General features: G+C 30.8%; 1 protein-coding gene across 3 annotated transcripts in view; it reads left to right on the top strand.

The window, feature by feature from the left end:
* Window positions 1-769: 769 nt before the first annotated feature.
* The window catches only part of LOC113400847 (uncharacterized protein), a 45,336-nt gene continuing 30,642 nt past the window's right edge, over window positions 770-15,463 (top strand). The window contains exon 1 of one of the 3 annotated variants that reach the window (XM_026640519.2): window positions 770-1,014. The gene's annotated coding sequence lies outside the window, so the exon portion shown is untranslated. The remainder of the gene's footprint in view (window positions 1,015-15,463) is intronic. The other 2 variants (XM_026640520.2, XM_026640518.2) reach the window with 2 other exon arrangements.

Here is a 15,463-nt window from a genome sequence, read left to right on the forward strand (position 1 = left end):
TTAAAATAAAAACCATGTTATTCTTCATACATGGCAATGAAATATAATGATGATGATGAATGATTTTTTTTTTATGATATGGGTAGGCGGACGAGCAAATGGGCCACCTGATGGTAAGTGGTCACCACCGCCCATAGACATTGGCGTTGTAAGAAATATTAAACATTCCTTACATCACCATTGCGCCACCAACATTGGGAACTAAGATGTTACGTCCCTTGTACCTGTAGTTACACCGGGTCACTTACTCTTCAAACCGGAACACAACAATACTGAGTACTGCTGTTTGGCGGTAAAATATCTGATGAGTGGGTGGTATCTACCCAGACGGGCTTGCACAAAGCCCTACCACCAAGTAAATTGACCAATGATAGAATAATATTTCCTTTCAGCATTTTATATGTCTGAATCTCGAATTATTAGTGCGAACAAAAAACTGAAGGACAGCTTGTTCATATAACCTTAACAATATACAAGTTTTTTGAATGCTCATTCCTGGCCCTATATATATTTTTATATATCTATTTTTAGTTTTTTTTTCATATAATTTAAAAATTAACACCTTTTAGAACAGTTTTAAAAATACGGTCGCGATTTATCATCTCGTCACTGTGACGCAGAATCTCCGAAAATATCTCCGATATTCGAACCTAATTAGTGTTTTTTGAACCCCGATCAACTTAAGCCCTGACCTCCTAAACGTTTATCAAGATTAGAACCGCCGATACACCCTGAGTGACCAGTATTCAGTATTCAGTCAGCGCGATCGCCTCCGCGGAACGGACGCGAGACGCACGCCCTCGCGAGACTCGAACACAAACACGACACCAAATCAAAAATGATTATCGCTGGCTACTGTTAAAAATACACTCAATTATAGAATTTTATTTTATTTTCGTGCAGTGTCAAAAAAAGGCGGGAAGTGCCACAGATAAAAATGACTTGAATTAAATGATTGTTTTTTTTAAAGTGCATTTTATTTATGTTAAGTGTGTCTTATTAATCGATGTCATGGTAAGATTTCTGGTATAGCAAGATGATAGTGTTGATGCAATTAAAGAAACATAGAAAATAAAGTAACCGAGCAAAATTTCTAACTTGTTTTTTCGAGTTAAACAAATATACATTGTTTGTATTCCTGAGGTCATCATTAATCGTCGTCAAGGCTGAAGTAATGTTATTATAGTAAATTTAAATCTACAATATTTTCTGCTACATTTTCTTAAATTTATAATAATAGCTGTGAACAAAAAACAAATAAAAAAAAATATCTTAAATTATATACAACATGTATACTGTCTATAACGTATATCCATAAAATATATATTTAAGCTGATCATCAACATATATGGCAATCAATTTACTTGGGTTTGGATAATGAAAAGCAAAATTCGTGAGATACAATCGCTCTTTGATCTCAAGGATGTATACATTAATGTTTCGTGCCAGTCATTCTGAAAAACAAATGAAATGTTTTTTTCTTCAAAAAAAAATTTTTAGTCAGTGAAATTAATTGGAACCATAGTAAACTTATTTGCGCGTAATTTATATCATTAAATTAAAAAGCGAACAAGAATACATGTTTATTTATTGGTCAAATCATAGGTGCCTTTGATATCTTGGAATTGTTCAAAATAATCTCAAACTTTTTACGGTTTCAGCGAAATAAAAATTGTCTAATCGATTGAATTGCATTGAATATTAAATGACATAATTACATGGATATTTATGGACAGTAATCATCATCATCATCAGCCAATCACAATCCACGGCTGGATATAGAATATTCCAGAAGGGCGCCAAAACTTTCGGTTTTCCGCTTTCGCAGTCAGGTCCAGTCATCTTCTTAGCCAATAATATTGTACATAATTAAAATATCCCACGAGGTATAAAATAAAAAAATCCCATGAGGTAAACAAATGTCTTCGGGTATTGCTCGGTTGGTATTTCTGCAGTTGTATGAAAGTCAAGATAAGCAATGAAATTCAAATACGTATAAGACTACGAATACAGTAAACTAGACGTTATTGTTATCCAACTAAGAGACATATGTACATAGTGGCGATATATAGAGCAATGAATAATATACATAGAGAGCAAAGCATGACTTTACTAGTTCTTAATTTGTTAACAGAAAAGATGCAAAATCAACGTCCAATTCCAACATAAAACAAAATATAAAAATATTTATTTTTAAATACAAAAGTATTAAAAGTAGAGTACTATGTTATGAGTTATCAATGTCGTTACAAACTTTTCGGTCAAAAAATATACAATATATTATATTACTTTGACCAACAGCTGCTAGCCATTTGTTATTCTAATATATTTCTTAAATAATCTCTCTAATATTTTAACATACACTAAAAAAAAAAAAAAACTATAGAAAATTATGTCGTATTCATTAAGAGGATATATACCGCCAAGAGTCTTACCTAATTCCTTCTTAAAGCAAAAACAAAATTTTAAATCAGAAATGCTGTTGTATTAATTATATACATCTAATGAATAAAGAAGAAAGCATATCTAGATCATAATTAGTATTTTTTTCTTAGTATAAAAAGAAAAGGTTACAATCTTGATGTTACATTTACTAGCATTGAAATAGAAAACCCAATCGTGCTATTTTTACATTACGTTCTTACGAGCAATCCAATTTCTAATCGTGAACAATAGTGTAGTTTGGCGACATTGACGTCCGTCGCCAGATTTATTCGTTAATAAAACAGTTCAAAGACTCGTTGTAACGTGAAACTTACGAAAACAAAATCTAATAGCTTCCTATTTCAAATTATTTTGATTAATTTCATCTCTAATACAAGCATTTATTCTTGTAACGTGTAAAACAAATATATTCTGAAGCTAACGGTCACTGACAAGGTTTTGGCTACAGAATTATTTTCATTTTGTCTTTAAAAATAAATTAATGTATATTCATAATAATACTGACGGAGCGTGAACGTTGGCTTTAAAGTTAGTTCCGTCCCTTGACTCTTTGCGACTGTCAACACTAACGATTTGACAGTCGCTGACAGATGGCTTAACTTTCAAAAATTTGTAAACGTCTAGCTATTTATAATGTTCTTTATAATATATTTATTACATATCAATATTTATTTACTTCCTAATCACTTAATTGCATGTTCTTATTAGAATGGCTTATAGAAGATAGGTTTATAGTAAAACTGTTATCAAAAATACGATTTTCGGTGGTCAGTTAAAGCTAATTCAAATACTAGAAATAGTTATTACGTCATACATTACTTTGGCATAATTTCCGATATCTAACAAAATATACTAAACATTAAGTAATTATTGTTCTAAAAGCAATTCACTTTTAAAGAGTTTGTAAATAAAAGTAAATAAGTTTGTAGTAAATTAAAAAAAAATCTCTATTTGTTGATAACCAATAAAACATTGTTGATCAAAATCACCAATGTATAATCTATTAATGAATTAAATTTATCTATGTGGATTAGAAAGCCCGGCATTTTTATTTTCCTCTAATATAATGTTTTGCAAAGGCCGCCAAAAATACCTATTATTTTTCCACACATAATAAAAACAAAGTTGAGTCATAAGCTGATTAATTAACAAAAATTTCATTAGATTCCAGTAGACATGCAAAAATATTTTTTATAATTTTTTTTTATTGGTTCGGAAAATAATGTACATCCTAATATTACAATTTTTTTTTATTGTATAATGTAGGCGGCCTGGCAAATGGCCTAAAAGATGGTAAGTAAGTAATTTTTAAGGCCGGCAACGCACCTGCAAGCCCCGGGTGTTGCAGATGTCCATAGGCGGTGGTAGTCACTTTCCATCAGGTGAGCCTCCTGCTCGTTTGCCATCTATGACATAAAAAATTACATTGACTCACTCACCATTCAAACTGGAACACAACAACACTTACTATTGCTCTTTGGCGGTAGAATACCTGATGGGTACCAGCCCACTAACACAAAGTAATACCAACACAAAAAAAATATTTAATAATAAAATAAGATTTTTCAAAGTATAAATCAAAAATCAAATTTACATTTTCACCTGAGATATATTGTCAATTATTTCGTTGCTTAAAAACGTGCGTTCTAAATTCAAATCTTATAGTGTTTATTGTCAATTACCTTTTGCTATGAAATACATAATAATTATTAGTAAATTACACGTATAATATGTATATTTCCTCAAGAAAATAGATCAGAAATTTCAAAAAAGTAAAGATCCGCTTATTAACGAGAGTAGGACTTAAGCAGGTGCTACACTTACGCTTTACACATAATAAAGAATAATATAACGCCAGTTATGAGTTTACGGTTCATTCAGTAGTAAGACGTTGTAACGGCCTGTTAATGTCTCACTTCTAGGCAAACCCCTCCTTTCCTCAGTGAAGGTTATAACACCCCGCTGCTCCAATGCCGGTTAGTAGATACACATGTTAGAAAGTATGGTCCACCACAAGCAAGTTTCCGCGCGAAGCCGAGTTAGAAATAAACCATATAAAGACAAATTAAGCGTATGAAAACTCAGTAGTGGTTAATCATTCAATTAATCAATATTCGATTAAGCTTTCACTTTTTTAATATTTTATAAATATTATTTAAAGCAACTTAGGGCCCATTTATTAAAAATCTAGTTACAGGTAATTATTTGTCTGTTTCAAAATACTGTTGGAAAAAAAGATAAAGGCACCTTCAAGGCAGATTCAGGTCACCTTTTCTATTTTATATATTTCCAATATTTGAAAATCGAACAAAGATATTTGACCAACTCCTACACTTAAAAATTATACTTATCATAAAAATATACGTTTACTAAAATACTCTCTAACTATCTTATTAAACTATATAATAATACTGTCATTCAAATTAATTCTCGTGATTCATGCAAAAATCTAATATTCTTCATATAAGCATCTCTCCTCAAGTTGCTGTTGTCAACGTGAAATTGCAAACGATCAGCGAATATTATACGTGGAAAATGTAAGGGTATTTAGGCGAGACCATATTAAAAATCCTATTAGTTTCGCTTCAAGCGAAAATAAGCCTAAGGACTATACGATTTGTATGACAAAAAATAAATTCAGGTTGAAAATTACTTTTATCTTCTTACTGACGAGTAATTTTATCTAAAAAAATTGGAATAGATTTATAAATGAAACGAGAATGTCAATTAATTATAGAATATATACAAAACATCGATTGTCGACATAATTACGTCTTAAGAATGTAGCTTAGAGAATTGGGTATGTTGGTCAAATATAACCTTTTAATATAGTTTAGTTCTCGCATTGTTATCAAAGTAGGTTTGACAACGTTGACTGCTATTACGTTTGATTGGAGAAATGTTACTTCTATATGCATGCAGTCAGTGTGCATATTGGGTAATGTTACATTAAGTTGGGCTGTACGTAGCAATGAGATTAGACGATCAGTTACCGCAACGCTAAAATCTCTTAATCGTTTTCGGAATTTCCTGCCAAAGATCATAACTTTAGTAATGTGCTTCCTTCAGTTTTCAATTATGCAGATCTCAACTAAATTATGTCGAAAGTAGATCGTCTTTAGAATTATTTTATTTATTTTGTCTTTTACTTTCGTTAATTGGATGAAGTAGTTCAGTTTCTAGCATTTCTTTACTGAATAAAGGCTAGATTCAAATTCTTGTTCCATAACGATGATTGAAGGCTAATGACTTCATCCTATTTTCCGTTCCTATTGATAACTATCTGGTTTCCTATTTTTCTCTGTAATGGTTTGTCCGTTCTTACTGCAATTTGAATCAAACTAAGGTACTATCTATAATCTATGGAAGATCCTAAATACTTAGTAGCAGCTAATAGATAAAAACAACTATATTTATTTTCCCTTTGATACGAAACATTAATAAACATAATTAATAATCTCACTTTTAATAAACTTTAGTTTATCTATAATTTCGAATTATATTTTTAGTATGTATGTATATTTGTTTATTTTTGCTATTATTTTATTTACATATACTGCCTTCATATATCTGATTAGCCTGAACGTTGATGATAGCCCATAACTTCAGCAATCAGCACGCGTATTGTTTTCGTGTCGGCCCATAAAGCATTTTAGAACAAACTTATTTTTTATTTAATTTTGTTATATAAACTTATCTTTGCTTGTTTAAAAATTCAACTACTCTTCTTGGAAATATGGTCGCTTATTTTCACAATTGTATTTCGGTTAACGGTTAGTTAGTTTCAATTTTAAAGTAAAATACACTAAACTCCATCTAAGGATCTCAAACTCAGGCAGCAGACAAACTATAATATTCTTGAGATTAATCTTAGAATGTTAAAATTATATAAAAACTCAGTTTGATTAACATTTATGCATATAATATAATAAATAATAAACCTGAGTGACGTTTTAAAACTTCCATGTAAGGGTATAATTCAAACAACAAAAAAAACAAAAAAACATCTATAGATAGATTGAGTCTCGAGACAGAGTTTGTAAGATGGATCGCTTTCCCATGCGGAGGCAGAGTAGGTAGTACGGTAAAGGTAGCACAGTAGTATTCTCAATTCATTGGTAATTGATTATTCGTAATTTATAGAGTGAAATGGCTCTTTTTACGGCCTGATAAATCACTCGGCGTCGCGAGTGTCACGATGTAATTCATAATTTTATAAGATTTTGTCAGTACACGTACAAATTATAATATTACATGAGCTCGTGAGAGATAACTGTAATTAAAAAAATATATTTTTTTCCTAACACACCCAATTTTAAAATCCTATTTAAATTTCATTTAAGTCATACAGTAAGAAAATATATTTGGCGTTGTTTATTTACGACTGCGTGAAAGATTTGAAAGTCGAAGCTTTGAAGTAATTTTTGTGCTATTAATGGTTTTTAACAAACTGTTCTTATGACAGTTTATTACTTCGAAATTTAGATTAAACACAGTCCTAATTAAACAACTCTTATGTTCGAAAACATAACTAGCAAATAGCAATTGCAGGACATACAAAGCAATTTACTTTATAAGTTAAATGTTATATTGTTTACAATCAATTAACCATAACGTAGTCGTAGTAACCATACGATCCATTTTTTCATTTGTAATAAACATTTCAAAATTATTTGCGTTCATCAAAGTGTCTCATTCATCATTATGTATGACTTTATTTAAATTACCATATAAATGGGTATCTTTATTCTGAAACTTACAGAAATTTAATATTCTAAATGAATCTCTTAAATTTGTCATCGTCATATGAAAGTATACTAGAACCAATTAATATGCATTCGTCCAAACAATATTAAAAATTCGTTTCTTACATTATACAATATCTGTCATACCATTAATATTTAAATAATATGGGGAGATGGCCCAGTGGTAAGAACGCGTGCATCTTAACCGATGATTTCTGGTTTAAACCCAGGCAAGCACCACTGAATTTTCACGTGCCTAATTTGTGTTTATAATTCATCTCGTGCTCGGCGGTGAAGGAAAACATCGTGAGGAAATCTGCATGTGTCTAATTTTAACGAAATTCTGCGACATGTGTATTCCACCAACCCGCATTGGAGCAGCGTGGTGGAATATGTTCCAAATCTTCTTCTCAGAGGCTAGGAGGCCTTAGCCCAGCAGTGGGAAATTTACAGCCTGCTTATGTATGTATGTATGGGAATGCACTGCGCATTAAAAGTCAACATAATATACCATCGCACTTTAGTCGCCATTTTTTCCCCTCGTTTAGTCTTTCTTGTCATGTGCTCTTTTACATCAGTTTCTTCTTGGTCGAAGACTTTATTTTATAAGGGGTTTTCAAATTTGCATTTTGACTTTGACATTATTTAACCTTAGATAAGAGAATCTCTGCTACGAACCTTTGCTAGTGAAATTAGATATTCATGGAATAGATCATATTAGCTGCTCCAAAACGAGAACTAAATTATTTCTTTGTGAAAGTGGATACTTTAATTAACAATATTTTTCAAAAAAACGTTTATTAGATAGAATCACTGTAAAAATGCAAAGATATCAAGCCGCCATATTTGTATAAATTAGTCTATAGATTATATTAGTTTATGAATTTTAGCTTGAAGACAATTTTTTTAGGACTTGACTTATTTTCAAGACTCAAGTTTACGCTAGGGACTCCCGCTGTTCGAACTCGGAGTCTAATGATTGGTTACGTTTCAGAAAAATTGTATGGATTCTATGAAATAACGAGTCTGGAACTCGAGTCTTTTGTAACATTGTAAGTAACCTATTTTAGCGGACTATGTTGCAATAAAACACTTGACATATAGTCGAATTAACATAAAGACAATGTAGACTGTTTATTGGCTCCCAGTTGCTTTTGTGCTGTATCGCCGGGGTTACAAAGAAAGTATAATATGCACTGAGTATGATGATGAGATGAGATATCATTGCATATTGGTGATAAAATTTGTGGATTATTATGTTAAAGTTAAAGATATTATAAAACCTTGATTGAATTCTTCGAAAATCCAAAGCTTAGAAGTTCATAGGACCATAGGATCCAGTGGATAGAGTACGTGAATCTGAACCGAAAAATGCGAGGTCAAATCTAGTCACTACTGATTATTTTGGTATCTATATTTGTTTGATTTTTATTTATTTTCTTAGGCCTTCATTATATACAATTAAAAGTTAAAAATAGCTACTATACAAATCATGACCACGTGCAATGGTGGCAAGAATGCTAGAAGTATTTCCCCGTTGAAACAAAGTTCATATTTTCTGGGCGAAAAATGATCTATTCACCTTTCATACTCCTGTCACCAGTGTCTGCAATTGTATCGTTCATAAATAAAGGTTAACATTTCAGTAATCAACGCTTAGTCACAGGATCATCGGCTTTACTTGCTTTGCAAGGCACAGAAGTGTAAATACTTCTCACATTTAGACTCTGGGCTGATACTGAAAATTTTTCGACAATAAAACTCATAAACTTTTTATCGGCTCGGCCCTTAAGTTTGAAACCAAAATATGAGGATTGATCTAATTTGCCACTAGACCAACGAGTCGATGTGTATACATATAAGTATTTAAAAAAAAAACACTAACTAACCGAGAGTCTAAGTATATAGCTAAAAGATATAAAAATCTTATGAATGAGGAGCACGCTCATAAATCTCTTTGCGTCGATGTAACCTAACCTAAAAGTACACTCAGTTTAATGCTCATAGTTCATCGTCCAACGAACATTATGTTATAAACGTAATAAAACAAAAGAGTTTTAATAGAAAGACATTAAAGACCGTATAGTGCTTGCAGTTCATAAAAAAATAGCTAATTGAGAGTTTTATAATTATTTTAGTTTTATTATAATTTTCAATATGTATGACATATTGGAAATTATAATTGATTATTTCATTTCATATTTATCAGGACAGATACAATTTTTTATTTGAATGTTAATTTACCAACCATATTTCAATTAAGAATTACTAATAATAATTTTCAATGAAAGACAATCTACAGGATATTCTCAATATTAGACTATAAGATATTTTGTACTATTTGTATTAATGAGAAGTGTTGTTCTGAAGATGTAGAACACATTTTAAGTGTAATTTCGTATCCTTGACCCTGAACTTTTATACAAAGTTCTATAATAACCATGTAGTAGGCGGTAATATTTCTGAAAATGGCGTGTAATAACGAAAATATATAAAACAACACATTATTATAACTGGTTTCAGGCTTGTTAAAGCGTTGAAGACACCGTGGCTCGGTCTATTAACTTTGTCCTTGAGTTGGATTTCTGTCAAGCCGCAACGGGCAATATGGAGGTGGCCGAATCATAAAGGGTACTCCAATTAGTTAACGTTTTGATTATGTTCTGCTACGATAGGGCTGCGAAAATATTACGATAAACACACATTTATTTTATTTTGTCTTTTTATTAAAATATATTAATTCATAGACGCTTTAAGAAGTTATACTTGTCATCGATATACTTGCTCTCTTTATTCTAGTGACGTGCCTGTTCATTGGCAGATCCTGAGGTCCTAAATCAAGTTTCGGTCAATGAGCTGTTATTGAATTTCTCATTCGAGAAAATCTTAATAACATCTTATTGTTTGTATATTACTAACATCAGATAAATTGGTAATGTTGCAATGCTTAGCCTAAAGCATGTTAAGTTGTTGGTCCTGTGTGGTCCTCTTTTTCTGAAGCTGCGTCCTATCAGAATATGATAGTGAATCTATTCATACGAATACACTAGTACATTAATATATTTTGCAAAATTGGCCATCGTAGCTAAAATCGGTTAGGAGGATCTCTTTAAAAGATCAAAATGGTATCTCTCAAGGAGATTGTTTGATAACAATTAAATACCTGATGAATTGGTGATAGTTCCTTGAGACCTGGGACTGATACTTTTCTACGATTGATATTAACAGATAAAATAAACATTTTCTTATTTACATTGATAAAAATTGAATAGTTAAAGTATAGAGGAAAAATTGAAACATTTAAGATCCTCATTACCTCAACTGTCCAAGCTCGCGATGGCGGGCTCATTTTTCACCAAGGAAATCAGAGTTGCAATTCAACTCGGAAATGCTGCTTACATTTTTGCCGCTATTTCACATGAACATAATTTGGAGTGTTTTCTTTGTATTTATTTTGTTATTTTGTTAAGATTTATTTACGAGATACGTATTTGTTAATTATACAAGTATGTTAATGTTAATAATTGATAATACCAAATTATTTAATAAGCAATAGTTAATTAATGCAGTAATTATTTAGAAAAAAGGTGTTAACATAAAATTACAGAATATAGACAAAGTAGAATGAGTGTATGAAAATCACTAACATCAACAAAAACAACAAAATTATATAAACACGAGTGATTGACAGCCCTGACTTACTGGGTAGTTTACGATTTGTAAGACTTCCTTTCTGTGGTTAAAAGGTTATTGACTGATATTTAAAGAAAACTCAATAAAATAGTTGGAAAGTTCATGAAAATGAATATTGGAAATTTCTCTAAAACAAATATTTTATTATTCTTAAAAATCTGAATTTTTATATAAACAGCGGTTTCTGAACGAAGTCCTAAAATTGAAGTAGATTATTGTTTTTACGTTATGGAGCCATATTTGAAACGAATTAACCTCATAACCGGCACACTTGACACTGGGTTTCTTACAGTAACAACTTTCATACTAAATCTCTTAAGCCACTTAGGATACAAATGGGAACAAATAATCACCTAAATATTGTTAGGCATTTATTTTCTTTAAAACAGGATTAACATATTACATATTTTTGTATAAAATAGCTACTTTAGTCTAAATTTTATACTAAATTTAATTTTGAGAAGTTTCTCCAATATAATTATGGTGTCAACAAAATTTTGAAATGTCGGGCAATGGCGGCCATTTTGTTTTAAACGCTTAAAGTAGTCAATTAAGCACTTTTTGACAAAATGAAACATGTTATATATTATTACTTTCAATTTAATTTTAAGCTAAGAAAAATCGAACAATGATTTAATGAAAGTATATAGCTTTACAGTTTCTTGTGCATAACAAAAGTGTAGTAGTTGAACATGCAATATCGAAATTAAGCTTATCTTTCGTAGAAATGACATAAAAATGTCAAAATAATTCGTACATGTTGTTATTAGTAATCATAAAATTGAATATTGAAAACATTATAATCAATATTGTGTAGGCAAATTATTATCATTTGTAATATTCTAATTAAGAATGTTGATTACTTCATAATATTAATTTTTACAGATTTCAAACGAGTAATTATTTATGTCTATTGGAATAGAACGTTAATTTTGTTATTCGATATAAGTCATACGATCCAACTTAAAAAAATATTATCTGTGGAAAAGGATAAGTAGTGTTGCGGGCGTTAAAAAAATAGATTAGTGAAATTTAAAAATGGCGTGTGTTTTCTCACTGATCACAAATATATTTGTGATGTGAAATTAGATTTATAAATCTAATTTGTAAATTGAATAAATAGCAGTTAAGTGCGTAATTTTAATACATAATTAAAGTAATTTAAACTATAGAAAAGAGCTATCTTACAATTAATAGTTTAGCAATGTAACAAATTAATTACTATACTACATAAAACATTTTGTATTTATATTTCCTCCTTAAATTTATGATTCTTGCATTAACTTTTATCTTTAATTTTTCTTTTGAATTATCAACGAATTAATAAATCTTTTAAAAATTATTCTTTATCTAATGTCTTAAAAAATAAACTTTTAACGTAAACTAGCTATTATTTGAAGAAAGTTATGTACAGAATATAAATAAAGAGATATATCTAAGAGCAAAATAACACTATCCTATTCCTCTAATAGTGTTACTATTAGACGTGACAGTGCTACGATCATGTGACTAGCCTTAATATCACACATTAATAACAAAGTATGTATACTGAATGAGTAAAGTGTATGGAAAGGTGCTTATATTTCCTAAAACATTCGGTATTTTAAAGAAACTACAGGCACAAGGGACATAACATGTTAGTTCCCAAGGTTGGTGGCGCATTAGCGATGTAAGGAATGGTTAATATTTCTAACAGAGCCATTGTCTGTGGCTATTTGCTCGTCTGCCTGACAATATCATAAAAAAAAAAAATTAAAAAAACGGTTTTAATTTCAATAACTGGATACATATATTTTGGATCATTTATATATGCGATTAAAAACATAACATTGAAAAAAGCGTTTTATATGGATATTTTATACCTATAAATAAATTAAGACAATACTGAAAGTCTTCTTCAAACTTTCCTATTGCCAAATACATACATGGATACAAATACGTTAGTATACATTTTTATGTTAATTTTTAGGTTATAAGTTTTAAATACGATTTATGACCATACCTGTTTTCTTATTGTAGGCAGACTTTATAACATCGTTCTTAAGTCAATATGTACTAACAATATAAATGTAATTTTATTTTTGGAACGAAGGTCGTTTACGCTGCTTACAGTAGAGTGAACTGTTAAGGAAAAATAGTTATGCCCCCTCCAGACCTTTTCCTCTCTTTCTCGTTATCTCTGCCTCTGTCTGTTTTATACAGTTAAATATATTATTATTTAAGCTTATTTTTTCTTAATGTTCTAGTTAACTCGGGATTTTTAGTAACAATTTTATTTGTTGTCATTTAATTTTTCTTAAACATTATCAATTTATTATTGTGTCTGTCGTTTAATACATAGCGAAAGTAATTTCTTTTTAACCGGTTGTCCTACGAAATACCTCTTTATGATAAATTTATATACGAAAAGAAGTAGACCAAATTGTATTTTAGCAAATTGTTGCGGTATGGACTCAAATTCCAAAAAGCATTGCACAATTTATGAATTGTAATACACCGGTATTCTTGAGACAAAATTGTATGTCACCTTGTTCCTGTTCACCAGTGTAAGGATGTTTCCTTGGCCTTTTGTTTTCGCTGGAAAAACGCGTTACCCGTTTCCCCCACGTGGAAGTGGAGGGGGGTATGTGGGACTCGCCGGTGCCGAAGATGTTGGCGGTACACCGGGCTATCCACTAAAAAACCAGCGGTACCCTCTCCGTTTCATCGGCGGGCGCGACAGGATCGCTTTCGCATTCTACCGTGACGATGTTTCCTTGGTCTGGTAAAAAGGTATAAGTACAATCTTAACTTTTACAACAGCAGTTATTTAAAAAAATATATTATTTATTTAATTTTAAATTAATGTAATAATATTCATGTATTAATTGATTTGGATTTGATTGCAATATTATTGGAAATACTTAGTTATACGTATCATTAAGATATAGTGTATATATTAAGATGCATAGTTGTGATGAGCTCTTCCAGACCAATTTTGACCACGCGGGCCCTTAGTCAGTTATTATTATCAAAGACTAGTTCAACGGGCTGGACGCACTAGCATTGTTTAAATTGTGTTTTAACGAAGTGTACTTTGTATTTACACTCTATCATAATAAAATCATATTGGGTCGTTTTAACATCGGAACATACCTGTGATTTTTCAAAATTCATTTCCTAGGTATTTAATCGGTTTTAAGGGGTTATGAGGGATGAAAGTTTGTATAATATTTACGTCATCATCGTCATCATTCAACACCCGGATGAATGAAATGTTACGATACAAGTTTGTATCGATATTCGGTTCGTAGGTTCATCAGTGTAAAACAGCTTTTAAAGTATTTACCTATTTTCAGTTTTAAATATGGAAATTATTGTTTTTGCATCTTCATCATAAGTATAAAATTGTAGATATATTGTTTTTGAATATTCACCCCTTTAAAGCTTCAAATTTGGTGGGAAAGAATATATAAAAGCTCGCTATTTAAAAAACACCCCCCTCATATATAAAGAAGATCCTTTGATATTAGTCTATAGTCAACACAATTTCCAAATAATGTTTGATAAATTATACAGAACGGCTAGTAGGTATGTGATAAAAAAGTAAGCAATCTTGCTACTGTTAAAATTATTGTGTACTGTGTAATATGTGCAAGTGATCTAAATGAAACGGTTTTCGGATGAATATCATATTGTGTTGCTAATAATACAATTATAAAAAAAAAACAATGCATAGAATACAAAGCACAAAGGAATTGATCGCTTAAAAATACCGCCATCATTTTCCAATAGCCAATCATTATTGACGTGATTAATCGAATACCTATTTCGAATTTCAATATCGGCAATCTATATGATTTTGTCCAGGCCCGCTGGTCTGTAACCTAGAAAGACATCTTAGTAGATAATTAATGTAAATTTCTACGAATATTTGCATGATAAATTGAAATATATTATTTTGACTTTCATGACGTAAATGATGCAATAAATATTGCGAGTGCTCCGTGGAACCGGTCCGGACACTAATTTTAAAATCTTCAAACGAGCTTGCATTCCAGTAACGAAAATAAATTTTCTATTACATATGTATTATATTTGAAAACGTTGGTCTAGTAAGAAGTGACTAATTCGTTCGGCTGTAGATTAAGATATCTCTGGTTCGAATTAGAATCGGACGAATAAAAATTACTAGACTTCCAATCTACAGCCTAACTCGATCGTGTACATAGGCATAGGATATGTCTACATAGGCATGGGCGATATCCGATTTTTGTGACATCGGTTGTGTAATGGATATTTGGATTAAATATCGGTGTTGACATCCGATTTCAGATCTCAGCCTGTCTTTGTTTAACTTAACATTGTACGATATTTGAGAAAGAGATGAAACGGATGTTATATCGAAATCGGTTTAACATTCGTTTCGTCTCTTTCTCACAGATGGGTTACTGTAAAGTTAAAGAGAGACGGGGCGAATATTTCATGAGTTTAATGTTATCGTACTTTGAATGCTGACGTACCAAAACGATATTCATTGTTTTGTAGATGCGTTGAAAACGGTTTCTAGTCAACATCAAATCGATGATTAATCCATCCAT

The sequence above is a fragment of the Vanessa tameamea genome, chromosome 11 (assembly GCF_037043105.1).
Source record: "Vanessa tameamea isolate UH-Manoa-2023 chromosome 11, ilVanTame1 primary haplotype, whole genome shotgun sequence".
Taxonomy (NCBI): Eukaryota; Metazoa; Arthropoda; class Insecta; order Lepidoptera; family Nymphalidae; genus Vanessa; species Vanessa tameamea.